General features: G+C 40.5%; 1 pseudogene; it reads left to right on the forward strand.

Annotated features, from left to right (window-relative positions):
• The first annotated feature begins 374 nt into the window (after positions 1-374).
• LOC128642639 (protein FAM200A-like) lies at positions 375-8,808 on the forward strand (annotated as a pseudogene).
• Positions 8,809-12,733: the final 3,925 nt, after the last annotated feature.

Raw genomic sequence — 12,733 nt, forward strand, 5'->3', positions numbered from 1 at the left:
GAGGGCTACAAGTATAGTGGAGTTCCTCCATAGGAGAGCTATAGCTAATTTTAAAGTCCCTCTGTATGTTAAAAGCTCTGCGCTATAAGGGCTTCTGGTGTAGTGCTGAAACTTTGATCTGCGTAGCTCGGCCCAAGAGGGCAATTCACGCCAAACAAGCAGCAGTTTTCTGTGGGGACTAGATTACTTTTAATGTGGCCCCTGCTGATCCGGCTGTCCCCCAGTGCCCGTGTGTAGAATAAGGTTGAAGCAGGTGACAGTAAGGGAGGCACCGGGCTTACCTTCCTGTTGCCTTGCTATTTGAGGTCTGTAAAATTGTCCGTTGTGGCTGTTGCTGGTCCTGGAACTACCAGGATAAAATTCCCTTTGCAGGTATGGCACTTACTTTACCTTCGGAGCAGAGCCCCGACCCTCCCAAAGTATTAGCAGAGTCAGATGCGCCTGCAGTAGAGAGTACCATCTGTATGACCGGCTATCCAGTTCTGAGGAGAAACGAGTCTCAGTAGTTCAGCACTAGACTTGACCTCACTTTATATCCGCTAAGATTGCTGTCACTTTCTGATCAATCCCAGAGTGTTTGCCTGGCGATTAGGAACGGTAGTTAGTTTTAATACTTTATTTAGACTAACGGAGCTCAGGAGCTCTCTGAAATGCGCCCAATGCGATAGTTAGTTGGCTCCGCCCCTCAAAGCTTCATATTTGTTGGCTCTCAGAATCGCCAAAGCTAAGAAACCTCACACCATTGCAGAGGAATTGCTGTTACCAGCAGTCAAAGACATTGTTCGAGTTATGATTGGAGCCGAATTTGTTAAGAAATTAAGTGCAATTTCCTCATCTAACGACACTGTCAACAGAAAAATAGATGACATGTCTGCTATTATTCATCAGGTAATCCAGGAAATGAAATCTACTCCACTTGGAATATTTAGCATCCAGCTGGATGAATCTACAGATATTGCAAACTGTTCTCAATTACTGGTTTACGTGAGGTATATTAATGATGGCTACTAGACATGTGCATGGCGAAAAAATTCGGTTCAGTTCGGATCGATTCGGATTTTTTCGAATTTCGGTTCGGAGCGATTCGAATTCTGAAAAATTTGAATCAATTCGGTTCTGATTTGTTTCGGATTCATTCGGATTCGAATAAATTCGGTTCGGATTTGTTTCGGATTCATTCGGATCCGAATAAATTCGGCTGGATTCGGTTCGGTTCGGAAATTCGGAATTTCGGTAAGTGTTAGATGGGATTAGACTAGTATTATGTACTGTATATTAGGTGTAACCCATAGCAGAGTGATATAACCTAATATATATATATATACTATATACAATACTAGTGTAATCCATGGCCATCCGAATCTACCGAATAAATCCGAACTAATTCGGATTTATTCGGTAGATTCAGCAGTATTTTAATTCGGAAATTCGGTTCGATCCGAATCTCCGAATTTGCTGAATTTTCCGAATTTCCAAATCGAACCGAACCGAATTGCACATGTCTAATGGCTACTTTAAAGATGAGTTTCTTTTTTGCAAACCTCTTGAAACGACAACTACTGTGCGTGATGTATTTGACAAACTTTGTTAACTTTGTTAATTTCTGAAAAAGTATGAGATCTCTTGGGAAAAGGTTTGTGGTGTTTGCTCAGATGGCGCTCCAGCTATACTAGGATGGCGGTCTGGATTTCAACGTTTGGTATTGAATGAGTCACCAAAAGCCATTGGAACTCACTGTATGATTCATCGACAAATGTTAGCAACGAAGACGCTGCCACAAGAGTTCCAAGAAGTAATGAAAAGCGTTATAAGTGCTGTCAATTTTGTAAAAGCAAGTACTTTAAATAGTCTAAAATTTGTAATGAATTGGATGTATCCAATAATGTTCTGCTATTTCTGTAATCAGCAGGTTGTATGTGTGGATCACAACTGCGGAAATAATAGGATTGTATGCCTTACTTCAAGATACAGTGAGGAGGTTACAATGTATCTATCTGTTTGGCAGGTAAAAGTTACTATTTGAATGGAATTCCTGATCAGTATTTCTGAGTCAGGTTGATGCAGGGTGTATATGAATGAATCTCTGATAAGGATGGAATGGTAATCCACTCAGGAGCTGAGGACAATCATACACAGGAGTATTGGAAATAGTACTATGTTAGGATAGGCAGTTGGTGTGATAACATAGTATTACAGGTTGAGCAGTAGTTGTAAAACCTATCACTCCGTGGGTGCGATACTCCCTTTCTGTGAGTCACTGAGTACACAGGCAGAGTCTAAGGTGTGTACAGCTGCTGAACGCTGTTAGCCTGTTGAGGCGGATTCACGCTGAGAGTTGCGCTGTTTGTGAGACCTGACAGGCAGATGGGTGGAGTCCGGCTGTGCGCTCTGCTGCAGGAATACTGACAGGCGGATCACTCCGTTGTTCTATCACGCTACTCCTGAGGCGTGTGAAGAGGAATGAAAGGAGGTATCCGGTGAGTGGTTTTTGAGTAATTGTGAAAGGCTTCTGTACAAAGTCACAATAGTTCACAAAGTTGATAACGGATGAGACCGCAGTTGCGGTATGAGGGTCACTCGTTCTGCAAGAGGTAATTTTAACCAAGGAGGGTAATGCAGCAGCGGTGTTCAGCAATGCGAATTAGGAACAATTCAGACTTAGGATATAAGTCCCTTTTAGTAGCTCAGGTAGGCTCCGTATTAAGAAAGGCTTTAACTCCTTAGGAAAGGTAGACTTGAACAGAGAGAGGTAAATCCCTGTAGTAGGTCTGTGAAGCTGTTTGCTTAACTGGAAACAATACTGAAGCAAGGAAGGAGGCGTGTCCAGGCTATAAATAACCTTGCTAGGTGTGAGCATAGGTAAAATTAAAGGGACAGAAAGAAATGAGGAAAATCCATGACATACCCCCCACCTCAGGGTAGGTGCCCCGCAGCTACGAATCTAGGTCGTTCGGGATTCCTCCTGTGAAACAGGGAGACCAATCTGGGAGCATGGACATTCGAGGAAGGCTCCCAAGAGTCATTCTCCTCAGTGAAACCCTTCCAACGGATTAAGTACTGAAGAGATCCATGGTAAATACAGGAGTCTAGTATGGCATCAACCTCGTATTCCGTGTCCGAATCCAGTAAGGACACAGGAGGAATCTGGCTGGTCACCTGTCTGGTTTCACAATGAGGTTTTAACAAAGAGACGTGGAAGGTGGGATGAAGTCGAAAACTGGAAGGCAGATCTAAAGTAACAGCATTTTGGTTCACTATCTTTGTGATTGGATAAGGACCAATGAAGACAGCACTAAGTTTCTTGCTTGGGGTTTTCAGTTTGATGTTCTTGGTCGACAGCCACACCAGATCACCTATTTTATAGGAAGGTGGTTGACGTCTTCGGAGGTTATAGTAATGTCTCTGATGAGCCTGAGCATCCGCAACATGGCCCTTGAGTTCCTTAAAAAGATCTTGAAGGTCCTTAGTGAGGTCATCAACCTTAGGACAGTTTGAATCTGTCCGAGGGTGAAGTTGAAAGGAAGGGTGGAAAGCATAATTCGCAAAGAATGGCGTTATGGACGTAGTGGAACTTGAAGAATTGTTGTAGGCATATTCAGCCATAGCAAGGGTGGTAGCCCACTGGTCTTGTTGGTTGGAACAATAAGAACGTATATACTGTTCGAGCCATTGATTAATTCTCTCCATTTGGCCATTTGATTGGGGGTGGAATGAGGAGGAAAATCGGAGTTCTACTTGCATAGTGTCACATAACTTTTTCCAAAAACGAGAGGTGAATTGACTACCTCTGTCAGTTACAATGGAATCTGGGAGTCCGTGTAATTTGACGATGTTGTTCAAGAAAAGAACTGCAAGTTCTGATGAAGTTGGGAGCTTATGATACGGTAGGAAATGGGCCATCTTGGTAAGGTGGTCAACAACGACAAGTATGGTATTGTAACCATGTGACATTCCTATGGTTTGCCACGGTCGGTCTGGAATCTGCAATGGTAAGAGTAGTCCGAAAGGAGGTCTTTTTTCAGTCTTGGAAACGGTACATACGTGGCAAGTTTGGACATATCTTTGAACAGAAGTTCTGATAGCAGGCCACCAGTAGGTACGTGAGAGAAGATCAAAGGTTTTGTGGATTCCAAGATGTCCTGCCATCGGTGAGTCATGATGTTCTTTTAACAAATTGTCTCGAAGGGTAGGTGGCACATAAAGACGTCCTTGGTGGTAATAGAGACCATCTTGTCCAAGAGTGAGAGTATGGTTAGGAATGGACGTATCTTTCTGTTGAAGGAGTTTAAGGACTTCAGGGTAAGTAGGAGATAGTGTAATGATATGTTCAGCTGGAATGACTGTACCGGGAGTATCGAAAGAATGAGGTTTGGTATCTTTTCTGGACAAGGCATCCGCTTTCCCGTTCTTACTCCCTGGTCTGTACGTTATATGGAAATCAAACCTAGATAGGAATAAACTCCATCTTAACTGTCTAGAGGATAATGTTCGGTTAGTCAGAAGGTATTCCAGGTTTTTGTGGTCCGTATATATTAGGATCTGGAACTTACTGCCCTCCAGGAGATGTCTCCAGTGTTCTAACGAGACCTTGATCACTAATAACTCCTTTTCGCCTACAGGGTAGTTAAATTCGGCTGGTGTAATTACTCGTGAAAAGAAGGCAACAGGGTGGAGTGGATCTTCTGGAGTTTTACGTTGAGACAGAATGGACCCAAGGGCGTAGTTGGAAGCGTCAACTTCAAGTACATAATGGGCATCAGGATCTGGGAACTTAAGAATCGGTGCTTTAGTGAAAACATCCTTAAGGTGTTCGAAAATAGCCTGTGTTTGAGCTGTCCAATGGAAGATAGCATTGACACTTGTAAGAGAGGTTAAAGGCTTAGTAAGAGTAGAATAATTCTTGATGAATTTCCTATAGTAATTGGAAAATCCAAGGAATTTTTGGAGGTCCTTTTTGGAGGAAGGTATGGGCCAGTTTTTAATAGTTTGCACCTTGGAGTCATCCATCTGAATACCTGCGGGTGTGATAGTATAACCCAGGAATGTGATGTCTGAGGTATGGAAGATGCATTTTTCCAATTTGGCAAAAAGTCGGTGTTGTCTAAGGCGAGAGAGCACCCAACGGACGTGTTTTTTATGTTCAATGATGTTCTTAGAGTATATCAGAATGTCGTCTAAGTATACGACAACACAGATGTCAAGGAGATCACGGAATATATCGTTTATCAGATATTGGAACGTTGCCGGGGCATTACACAGCCCGAAAGGCATCACCTTGTACTCGTAGAGCCCATATCTTGTTCTGAAGGCAGTGAGCCACTCGTCCCCTTTTCGGATCCTGACGAGATTATAGGCTCCACGTAGGTCTAATTTAGTGTATATGGTTGCTTGACTGAGACGTTCGATGAGTTCGGGAATCAGAGGTAAGGGGTAGCGGTTCTTGACCGTCCGTTTATTAAGTTCCCTATAATCGATTATAGAGCGAAGAGATTTGTCCTTATTTCTGACGAAGAAAATGCCGGCCCCAGCAGGGGAAGAAGAGGGTTGTATAAACCCTTTCCTTAAATTTTCTGAAAGGTAAGTTTTGAGGTGATCTAGTTCAGGTTGTGAGAGCGGATATATGTGCCCGTAAGGTATGGAAGCACCTGGTAGTAGCTGGATAGGACAGTCGTATGGACGGTGTGGTGGAAGGGTCTCTGCTTCCTTTTCACTGAATACATCTTGAAAGTCTTGGTAGTCAGAAGGAATAGTTTTTCCGTTAGGATTGAGACAACAGATCGAGTGATCGAGTGATGGAAACAGGTGTTCTTGCAATAGTCCGAAAGGAATTCGACTTCGAGGCGATCCCAATGTATGGTGGGTTGATGCGTCTGTAACCATTGTAGGCCAAGTACCAGGGGAAAGATGGGAGACTTTATCACATCAAAGGAAATGAATTCAATGTGTGCACTTGACGTGGAAACCTTGATAGGAATAGTTTGGTGTGTAATAGGACCGGAACTAATTGTATTACCATCAATAACTCTAATGGACACGGGTCTTGCTTTCAACACAGTGGGTATTTTATTTACAGTGACAAAAACAGAATCTATATACGAAGAATGTGCCCCAGAATCGATGATAGCTTCACTGATTTGCTGGTGTTGATCCCACTGTAAGGTAAGAGATAAAGAACAATAAGCAACTTGGTTAATGTTAGTGGTTAAGCATGTTGTTTTTCTGAAGGACTTACGTTTTTTCTGCCTTTGTAGGATAGGACACTCTCTTACAGTGTGTGCGTTAGAAGCACAGTACATGCAGAGGTTGTTTATGCATCTGCGATTCCTTTCTTCTGGTTGTAAAGGGCCTCTAGTGAATCCCAAATCCATAGGTTCTGAGGTTTGAGTAACTGTAGGTTTTTGATAAGTAGAAGAGTGTCTAGTGATGGTATCCATACCTTGTTTTTCTGATTTGCGTTCTCTCAACCTTCTGTCTATCTGAATGCTGAGTGTGATTAGTCCTTCCAATGACCTAGGAAGCTCTGTGCGAGCGAGTTCATCTTTAAGGGCATCGTTTAGACCTAGACGATACTGATTCCTAAGAGCAATTTTGCTCCACTCAGTATCTTTGCTGTACTGTTTGAACTCACTTAAATATTCTTCCACTTGCTTTTTCCCTTGTTTAAGGGATCTCATTTTAGTTTCTGCAGTGAGTTGAGTGTTAATATCTTGATAAAGGATTGCCATTTCCTTGAAGAAGTCTTCCAGTGATGCTAAAATGGGATGATCTTGTTCAAAGAATGAGTCTGCCCACTTGCAGGGTTCACCACGCAGAAAAGAAATGACTGTTAAAACCTTAACGCGTTCAGTTGCGTAGGTTTTAGGTTTTAGACTGAAAAGTAGGTTGCAAGAATTTTTGAACTGAGAAAACATAGCCCTGTCTCCATGGAATTTATCAGGCATAGAGACTTGGGGTTCTGGTGTAGTCTCTGGTGTAGCTGGTTTACCCATAGAGTCTTTTATTATATTGTTTAGTGTCTCATTTTGGACCTGTAATTCTCTAAGGCCATGACTTAGCTGATCCACCCTCTGGGAGAGAGCGTACACAATTTTGGGTAATTCCGCTGGATCCATTTAGATGGCTTCAGTATTATGTAATCAGCAGGTTGTATGTGTGGATCACAACTGCGGAAATAATAGGATTGTATGCCTTACTTCAAGATACAGTGAGGAGGTTACAATGTATCTATCTGTTTGGCAGGTAAAAGTTACTATTTGAATGGAATTCCTGATCAGTATTTCTGAGTCAGGTTGATGCAGGGTGTATATGAATGAATCCCTGATAAGGATGGAATGGTAATCCACTCAGGAGCTGAGGATAATCATACACAGGAGTATTGGAAATAGTACTATGTTAGGATAGGCAGTTGGTGTGATAACATAGTATTACAGGTTGAGCAGTAGTTGTAAAACCTATCACTCAGTGGGTGCGATACTCCCTTTCTGTGAGTCACTGAGTACACAGGCAGAGTCTAAGGTGTGTACAGCTGCTGAACGCTGTTAGCCTGTTGAGGCGGATTCACACTGAGAGTTGCGCTGTTTGTGAGACCTGACAGGCAGATGGGTGGAGTCCGGCTGTGCGCTCTGCTGCAGGAACTCCGTTGCTCTATCACGCTACTCCTGAGGCGTGTGAAGAGGAATGAAAGGAGGTATCCGGTGAGTGGTTTTTGAGTAATTGTGAAAGGCTTCTGTACAAAGTCACAATAGTTCACAAAGTTGATAACAGATGAGACCGCAGTTGCGGTATGAGGGTCACTCGTTCTGCAAGAGGTAATTTTAACCAAGGAGGGTAATGCAGCAGCGGTGTTCAGCAATGCGAATTAGGAACAATTCAGACTTAGGATATAAGTCCCTTTTAGTAGCTCAGGTAGGCTCCGTATTAAGAAAGGCTTTAACTCCTTAGGAAAGGTAGACTTGAACAGAGAGAGGTAAATCCCTGTAGTAGGTCTGTGAAGCTGTTTGCTTAACTGGAAACAATACTGAAGCAAGGAGGGAGGCGTGTCCAGGCTTTAAATAACCTTGCTAGGTGTGAGCACAGGTAAAATTAAAGGGACAGAAAGAAATTAGGAAAATCCATGACAATTTCACACTGATGTGAGATGGTTATCAAGAGAAAAAGTTATGAAAAAGTGATGAATTAAAAACTTTTTTTAATCAGAAAGCAAAACCGCAGTTCGAAGCACTTTGCAGCAATGAAAATGAACTGCAGAAAATAGCTTACTTGGTTGACCTCTTTGCCATCTTGAACAAGTTAAATGTATCACTTCAAGGACCAAATGCAACATGCCTCGATTTCTCTGAAAAGATCCGATCATTCCAAATGAAACTTCAACTTTGGCAAAAAAAAAAAATGGATGAAAATAGAATTTACATGTTGCCCAACTTATCTGCTTTCTTTGAGGAAAATGCCATTGAACTTCACAAAAGGATCACAATGATAATTTCTGTCAAAGAACACTTGCAAATGTTTCCAGACGAAATGTCTTCATACTTTCCAAACTTACCTGACACCCTGTTTGCACTTGCTAGAAGTCCATTCACAATCAAAGTTCAAGATGTTCCTGAGAATGCACAAGAAGAGTTCATTGAACTCATTACCAGCGATGAAGCAAAAAATGATTTCTCTTCAATGACAGGTAATGAGTTCTGGATCAAGTGTTTGCAGTCATATCCTGTTCTGTCTGAGATTGTGTTGCGCCTTCTTCTTCCATTTTCAACAACATATCTTTGTGAAACAGGCTTTTCAAGCTTTTCAAGGGTGTCTAACTAAGACTGTTATGTTACCGTTGTTACGCTTTGTTTTAATATTTTCACATGATTATACAATGAGAATACAGTTCAATACACAATGAATAAAAAAATAAATAAACTTTATAAACGGAAGTCGTGTATTGTATTTGATTCGATATTGATTCAATATAGTTAGGGGTCGCCACAGTTTTAGAAATTGTATCAAAGAGTTGCTGCGCTAGAAAGGTTGGATTAAAGTGACCAGACTTTGATATAAATGCTGTATTTCCACTGTATTTCAATTAAAGGGGCAATCCCAAAATTGAAATACATTTTGAAATGCCCTCTTTTATATAAGCAAAGAAAAAAAAGTTGTCAATAATGTCCCTTTAAGTTAAATGTTTTAAATTTCTCTGAGTGAGGGCTACACAGTGTTTGCTTTTATATTGTTTGTCACTAATCCGAGCAAAGCATATGTATTTATAAAAGTGTCTATTTTTATGGTGACTAAAGGGTCATCCTTAATTGCATCCTTAATTTAAACAGTATGAATTGACTTTTCTAACTATAAATTTAGCCCACACTTCTATTCCAGAACTGTGTATCTCCAGGCTATCAGAATGAGTCTTTTCTTAGAAAGCTTTGCTATATATGGCGATGGCAGGTTTAGAGGAAGCAATAATCATTTGTTTTTGTGTGTAAATTTTGCATCTTTTATGCTTTACAATCTCCAACTAACCATAAAAACGCTGAGCCTCCATTCTGTCGCATTAGCAGGACCATTTTGGCTTCTATTTAGTCTCAACTCATTGAAAGCAAATACAGAATGATAAGTGCCTATGTATACCTCATCACGGCTATTCCTGGCTGATTTATACTAAATGGGCGTTTATAATAATCACAAATTTCCTTTGAACAGCAGCTTTTCCTGCAGAGTCAGTATATTTCTGCAAACTATAGTAAAGCTGTTTCACTATTTCAACATGATTACTTCTTAACATTTCCAAAAATTAGTGTTTTGTTGTAAGTCTAAAAGCATTACGATCCGTAGAGTGCAGCGGAAAGATAAATGGTTATTTGAAAAGGGTGAAAGATATTGCTCCATAATGCAACCGGCAAAAACAGCCCTCTTAATACCAATATTATGTTTCATTATAATGTAAACCTATTATAAAGTATCGTACATTCATTTTGCTACATGGTATTGTTGCCCGAGTCAAGATCCAAGCAGTCTGTGTTGATTTCAGAATAAACTTTCAATCAGGGAAATTGATGGTGCTCAAATCCAATGGGTTTTTAAACAAAGTCACTAACTCATGTAATGCTAGCTGCTTTCGGTATACACAGACTGTCAACATCAATTCGGGAATTACTGGCATTTGCATTTTTGTAACATTTTTGTTTTGGCATCTTGAACATATTAGTAATTGAATCAGCAAAACGAGAAACGTCCTTGATTTTCACAGACTGTCTGAACTACAAATAAAATGTTGTTGCTTTATATTTGTGAAGAAAAGCATAGTCTGCTTTCTATGTTGTTCTATGCAGTGGTCATTAAAGCTCACTCATCTCTCTATTAAATAGTGAATCCGCTTTATACAATGATAATGGAAAGGTAAAGCTGAAGAGAGCGCTTAGTGAGTTTAGCACGCTGATTATTCCGCTATAAAGACAAACTGTTGTTGTAATAATCTCCAGGTACAGTTGCTCATGTGTTGGTCATAGTTAATGTTCTTAAATTAAAAAAAAAGCTTCTTATTTACGTCTAGTATCACATTTGCTACTTTTCTATTATATTCTTTGTTGAAGAGATACCTAGATAGATGTCTGGTGCACTACATAGTGCTGCTATCTAGTGCTCTTGCAAATGGATATCATTTTTGCAAAGCCGCTGCTATATAGTGCTCCAGAAATGTGAAGGTTCCTAAGCTTACGCCCCTGCTTTTCAGCCAAAGATAACAAGAGAACAAAGAAAGAGCAGCAACTCACGACTGAGAGCTATTTGAACACATTGGTAAGCCAATGACAAGAGACAAATATGTGTACCCACCAATCAGCAGCTAGCTCCCAGTCCCTGAGCCTACCCTAGGTATGCATTTCAACAAAGGATACCTAGAGAATAGAGCAAATTACATAAAAGAAGTACATTGGGAAAATTGTTTGAAATTGTATGCTCTATCTGAATCATGAAGGAACATTTTTGGGTTTCATATTCCTTTAAACAGGCTCTCCATTTATGAAACACTGAATGCAGCTTTTATCGAAAATTAAGAAGGCATTTAGCGAGGTAGAGAGGACATGATTGGCTACAGCGAATCATGTCCGCTCGCCTCTTGTTAGATTTACCCTCTAATCTGTATTGTCCCTGATTCTTCCATTGATGGCATCCCAGGGGTCAATTGCCACCTTTTCCCCCCAACCCAGCCCCCCCCCCCAGCAAAAAAAAGCTTACGTACCACATAGCTAACTTTCAGAGAAGATTGTAACACTAAAGATAGAGAGTAAAACAATGTATGTGTCAGACAATCTTAAACTAATTTGAACTTTACCACTGTAATTTTTATACCCTAGCTGAGTTTTGCACTTCATTTTCCAAAGATTGGAGAATATATTTCCAGCATTGCTCTCTGAACACAAAATGTAATGATGAGGTTGTATCAAGCGCCTTTTTGAAATAATCGCGTTCTATAGAGAACACTCCCCGGAGATTTTTGTAATTGACTAAGGACTTGAGAGGGAAGATGAGGCTATAGAAATGTGACATTTTAGTGATGTTGAAATCTGAACAATAGGTTCTCTCATCTCGATAAAGAAAACACCAGCTCGTTTCGTATGCTCTGTTGCTTTGTATTCACAGAGGAAGGCTGCATAGAATCTAAATATTTCATTTATATATGAATTTCAATAAATCAATTAATTGAAATACATTTTTCATGTATATCTCTTAACTGTGCTGTCGCTCTTCTCTGCATATGTATTTTTGTGTCTGTCACATAATTAACCTTTAGCAGCCATTGCAAAGTAGTCTTTGGTCTCCATTTATCAAGCAGCGAATGCTGCTATGTAGGTTCATCGTTTCGCTCGCCTGAAACTACAGTTGAGAAGCAGCGCTCATAAGACCTTTTCGCCACCTAAAAGATACTAGGGGGTAGATTTATTAAAAGGCGATGTTCGCTCGACCCCGCTAAATGCCTCCACCCAATCAGCTCTGGATTCAAGGTTCAATGACACATAGGGGTATATTTATCAAGTGTCAGGCGGACAGGATCCGCTGTAGCAGATCTCATCTGCCCCACATCGATAAATGCCGACAGCATACGCTGTCGGCATTTATCATTGCACAAGCATTTCTGCTAACAGGGGCCGTCAATCATCCTGATCGTATCGGATCAGGATGATTTCAATCCGCCACAGCTGCTTCCTAAACTTCCGTTTCTGGCAGACCTGAAATGATAGGGCTCCAAAGCAGCGTCCGCTGCTTAATAAATGGAGCGCAAGAAGTAAATTGGAAAGTTGTTTAAAAGCAAATGCTCTATCCAGATCATGAAAGATAAAATTTAAATGTTAGGTAACTGTAATTTTTTTGTGATAAAATAAAAAAAACGTCCTTTTTCCATTATCTATTTTTTTAAAGACGGTAAGTGGTGCTGAATAAAAAACAAGTGAACAGTTAAAGGAGCATTCAATATAGTAAAATTGCATAATCAACAGACAATGCAATAACACATACTCTTGAATTCTATATCAGTAGTAGATTTTTTCCCCCCTGTCATATGTGAAAGTTACTTCCATTCTCTCCACCCCCTGTGTCATGTGACAGCATTTAGCCAATCACAAATGCATATAAGATTGGTCACATTTTGATAATGGAAGCAAATTGCTCATGATATATGCCGGTACTTGTTTCCCTTGTATTTTGTTTTCCTGAGGCTGGAAGAGGCAGAAAGTATGTATCCAATGGATAT

This window comes from Bombina bombina, chromosome 12 (assembly GCF_027579735.1).
Source record: "Bombina bombina isolate aBomBom1 chromosome 12, aBomBom1.pri, whole genome shotgun sequence".
NCBI classification, from domain to species: Eukaryota; Metazoa; Chordata; class Amphibia; order Anura; family Bombinatoridae; genus Bombina; species Bombina bombina.